We start from the raw sequence: 5,536 nt of genomic DNA on the forward strand, positions 1-5,536 counted from the left end.
TTTATCAATATGGTGACTTCAGGATTATTCACTATAAAGTTATCCTTTTCCTTTTTGCAATTAATTAGTAAGTATTTTGTGATGAGGTACTTTGAGACTATGGCAGTATGTATTTCTTCATGAAAGTTTTAATTTGTTTATTTACTTATGTCGGAATCAACTCCTGGATTCCTATGTGTTCAATTGGTTGTAGTATGCTGCTGTAATATGTTTTATTTTGTTTTTTTGACACTGGCATTGTCCCAGAATTGGCCATTTGGAGCCTCTCTGAGTTGGCTTTGGTGTCATTTTTACATTTCATTCTTTGAAAACTGTATTATTTTACAGCTAAAATAAATGTATCAGGCTTATCTTGTACTTCTGTTGCCCAACCCCTGAATCAATAATTTCTCCAAGGAATCATGTCTGGTTCCAATTAATGAAGCACTAAGTAGATTTCTTCTATTGGGGAATTGCCATTCCCAGGCCCTCAGTGGAAAAAACTGGGGATGAATGTATGAATACTCATGTACACATATTTACAAATCTTATATATTATGTACATATTTATATATATTCTATATTATGTAAATATATTTATATTGCGTGAAACCATATGTACTATATGTGGAACCATAAAATGTGGAATGTATATAGGCTATATATACATATAGAGAGAATATACACATACACATGTATATGTAATAAGTTTATATATGTACCTCCAATTGTAATAATAGTGATTATTCTATTCCTGAGTTGTTTTGGAAACAGCTTTTACAGACCCCCAATTGTAACATTTTCAGAATTTTTGCAAATTGGTTGTTAAACCACTTGTAGCTTGAAAATGGCCATGATGGGAATCTTTACACCATGGAAATTGTCAAACACTCCTGTCTATGTGTTTGATTTGCATATTTACAACGGATATATCCAATCTTATTTTTGAAGAGACCAAATTTTCCAGTGACTTGCTATATATCTTCTCATTGATATCATCCCATGAGCACCAACACCAGACTAGATAACCTGATCATCATCTCCCCTAATTCTGCTTCTATCCCTAATGTTCATCTTATCATAGCTAAAAAGGCAGTTTTCCTCTCAGTTCCACAGGCAAGGAATAATAGAATCATTTTTGATTTCCCCTTCATCTTAATCTTCCTAAATCTAGCCCCCAGGTTGTGTTGAGTCCATCTCTAACCTGTTTCTTATGACTCTTTTCTTTTATAATCCCAGTTATTCATTGGCTTATTTTAGGCTTTTGCTTTTTTCTTGCCCGGTCAATTGAATGTTTCTCTTTCATAAATTTCTTACCTTGAATGAGAGATAGGTACAATAATCAAATACCTTCTCACTTGTCTGAAATATATTCCAAATGAAATTTATCAGTACAGAACAATATGGCTACACAAAACCTGATCGAGTATGACTTAAACAGTAAAAACAGTTGCTAACCTCACATAAGAAAGTTGGAGAAGTGTTCTCAACTTGGTATAGCTGTCCAATGCTATCATTAAAAACCCAGACTTTTTTTTATCTGTTCCCTCTGCTATTCCCAACTATTGACCTTTTCCCTGACACTTGGCATTCTGTGGTCACAAAATGGCTGCCAGAGCACTAAACAATCCATCCTCATGCCACAGAAAAGGCATGGCATAGAAAGTAGCCTCACTTGTCTGTCTTTCTTCAGGCAACATAGTCTGTCTCAGAAACTTCCCAGCTATCTTTTCCCTACCTCCTACTTTTCATAACTATGTTACATGGCCCCAGATCCCTTAAAAAGAAGTCATAGTCAGCCAAAGTTCTTTGGCTTTCCTAACACTTTTTTTTTTTTTCAAGTTTGAAGCTTATACCAACTCTACTGTGTTTCTACTGGGTAATGATATGTGGAGAAAAACCACATCTGTTCTTTCTAAACTTGTTCATACCTCTTCACAAGGACCCAATTCCACCAAGATTATAAAATACGCGTTTATTAATTCAATGAGCATTCAATGAGTATTATTTTAAATACTAGGGTAGGGTAGTTAACAAAACCGGCAGAAATTCCTGCCCTAAAAGAGCTTACATTCTAGTGACATATCTGTTCTCCATTAGAGGAAATCTAAATCTAAATCAGCAGTTCAGAAGACTTTCCAGAATTACCTTAACTTACTTCCTGCCACTATGCTTTACTCTTTCAAAAACAGGAGCTGGGTGTTGATTCTGGTGTGTTTTGATTCCGACCTAAATTCTATTTTTCCTGGCTAATATTTCTTAGTTTGTGAAATGAACTTGGGCTTTTTCCTATTTTTAAGTACTAACATTCGCAATGCTATTTTTGCATTTTTGGGTTCATTTTGGTCAATTATAGTGTTGAGACTTTTGTAGTCTTGCACTTTGAACAGCCACTCTTCCTTAAATTTAGTGTGTCCCACTTGAGAAGAAACTTATACTTTAAATGGAAACTTTTGCCACACAACATGGATTTGGAAAAGTGCCACAGGAATGTTTTTAGATTGTATAGGACTTGGCAATGAAAATAACTGGTTGAAGAATGACATTAAAAAATAATCTTTGGATTTTGACACCTTATGGAAGAAAAGAGAAAATGTTATTCTATCGCTCTTTCTCCATGATATGGTTTTCTTAAAAAGGAGAACTGTATATGTTTAACTAAACAATAACTTACCCCTTAATGTCTACTTTAAAAGGACATTTTATCAGCTTGGATGCTTTGGAACAGCATGTAATAGAAAACACAGACTCTGTCTTAGTCCACTAGGACTGTAATAACAAAATACCACAGACTGGGTGGCTAATAAACAACAGAAATTTAGTTCTCACAGTTCTGGAGACTGGAAGTCCAAGATCAATGTGCCAGCATGGTCAGGTTCTGGTGAAGAGTCTCTTCTGGGTTGCGGACTGATGACTTCTCTCTGTGTCCTCACACGGTGAGAAGGACGAAGGAATCTCTGTAGAGCTTCTTTTAGAAGAGCACTAATCCCATTCATGAAGGCTCCTCCCTCATGGTTTAATCACCTCCCATGGGGCCCATCTCCTAATATTACCACATGGGGTCTTAGGTTTTCCACGTATGCATTTGATGGGGGACTGGGGAGATACAAACACTTAGCCTATAGCAGACTCAAACTGAGTTAAGAAATAAACATGTTACTTCACGTAACAAGAAGTCCACAGGTTGGGCAGGCTGTATGCAAAGGGTCGTCCACCATGCAGCCAGCCTGTTGGGGACCCAGGGGTAGGACCACCTTCCTGTGATGCAGGTGGCTTTGTGGCGAGCCGATACCTCAATAAAACTGTATTCTTCCAGGAAGGAAGAAGTTGGAAAGAAAGAAAATGGTTGCCTATAAGTCAACAAAAAGTCCCAGCACACCTGCAACAGTAGGAAACTTTCTTCTCAATAAGTACCGCTACACTTTATCAACTAAGATACATATGATTGCTTTCCCCACATGATGTAATTCAATTTATTATTTCATTTTCTACAGTTACATGAATGTTCCCCAAGCTTCAAGAATAGGACTCATGCCTCATTGGATCTCTGTGATAAGTAGTTATCTGGCAGTATTTTTTTTCTTTCTTTCTTTTTTTTTTTTTTTCAAGTGCATTTCTAAGCACTTTTTAACTCTTTTTTTTTTTTTTTTTTTTTTTTGGGACAGAGAGACACAGAGCATGAACGGGGGAGGGGCAGAGAGAGAGGGAGACACAGAATCGGAAACAGGCTCCAGGCTCCGAGCCATCAGCCCAGAGCCCGACGCGGGGCTCGAACTCACGGACCGCGAGATCGTGACCTGGCTGAAGTCGGACGCTTAACCGACTGCGCCACCCAGGCGCCCCATTAACTCTTAATCTTGGCAACAACTCTTTGAGATAAGTAGTATTATTATCCCCAGTTTATGTGTAAGTAAACTGAATGAGTAAAATGAATGAGTAATTTGTCCAAGGTCACCCAACTAGAAAATGTATCTTTAACTGTTTGGAATAAAGGAAAACCAGAGGTATCTAAATATTAGTCAGATCATTTGCCCTGAAACAAGTATTGCCAACACACAGCGAGATTTTTGGAGAGCGTAAAATTTCCCTTCGAAAGTTGGAAGAATCTTTTTGAAAAGTGAAATTTAAATTTATCTTTAGGACAAACTGATGCTATTAAGACTTCAATCCCAAAGGCTGTTTAGCTATGTAAATAAAAGATGGAAGATCTTTCTCTGAAACAGAGGCTGTTAAGGTAATTTAGCTTTGAGGAGTGGCAGTATTACGCAGGCATTACATTCCATACCATAAATATTGACTGAGTGAGTCCTCTGGGCCAGAGGCCACACCAGGCGCTGGGCTTACAGAGCTGAACAACCAAGATGTGGTTCTTGTCCTCATGGCGCTTACAACCTAGTGGGAGACACAAAAAATAAACCCATCAATAAATGTTAATATGTTAGATGAGACATTCCTACTATCTAGATATTTTGCCAGAAGTTCCAAGCCTGAGATATTACACACTCTAAAGGTGCTACTTTCTTGTTGAGAGAAGAAAGACAAGGTTTGAATTAGTGGTGAGTACATATAATACAAAACAAACAAATAAGGTAATTGTTAATTCCAAGGATACAAGTTATGTAAGGAAAGAAATGTAGTCGTGGAATATTACATATCTTGGCTCTAAACAGAGTTTACATAATTAAAATATTATAAGCAGCAATCACTGAGAAAATACAAATGTTACTCAAAAATACATAAATACAGTAAGGAAGAGAGACAAAGACACAGAGAGGAGAGATAGAAAGACAAAGAGAACAAAACAGATGAGGGGAAGATGGGAAGGAAATAGATAAATAGACAAGACGGATGATAGGCAGGCAGACAGACAGATGGAAACTGGGGGGTGGAAAGAGGAGAAGTATACTGGGGGGTGGAAAGAGGGTGGGGACAGATAATAAAAAAAAATCTCAGGTAAAAGAAAAGGATAAATCCACTCTTCCCTCCTGAGAAGATGATAAAATCTAAGATTAAAAAAAATAGTTAAAAATACACTATCTAGAGATGTGTAGATAAAAAGTCAAAATAACCAAAAGAACTAATATTTGTGTAATGTAAAGCAGGGACTAATATTTGTGTAATGAGCTTTATAAACTACATTTGAAATGTTAATAAAAATAAAATGAACTATGGGGCACCTGGGTGGCTCAGTTAGTTAAGCATACAACTTTGACTCAGGTCATGATCTCATGGTTTATGGGTTCGAGCCCCGCGTTGGGCTTGTGCTGACAGCTCAGACCCTGGAGCCTGCTTCAGATTCTGTGTCTCCCTCTCCCTCTGCCGCTCCCCCATTGCGCTCTGTCTCTCTTTCTCAAAAATAAATAAACAGTAAAAAAATTTTTTAAAGTAGCAGGTGCTTTCTTAGCACAGTGGGCAGTGCGTCAGTCCCATAAAAAATTAAAATAAATAAAATAAAAATGAACTAAAGGCAAATAATATATGAAAGTATTTTATAGCTGCTAAGACATTGAATCACATCAGTATTTTAAGTCATTAGAATTTTGTGGAGAAGTCATGT

Source organism: Panthera onca, chromosome F1 (assembly GCF_046562875.1).
Source record: "Panthera onca isolate mPanOnc1 chromosome F1, mPanOnc1 haplotype 2, whole genome shotgun sequence".
NCBI classification, from domain to species: Eukaryota; Metazoa; Chordata; class Mammalia; order Carnivora; family Felidae; genus Panthera; species Panthera onca.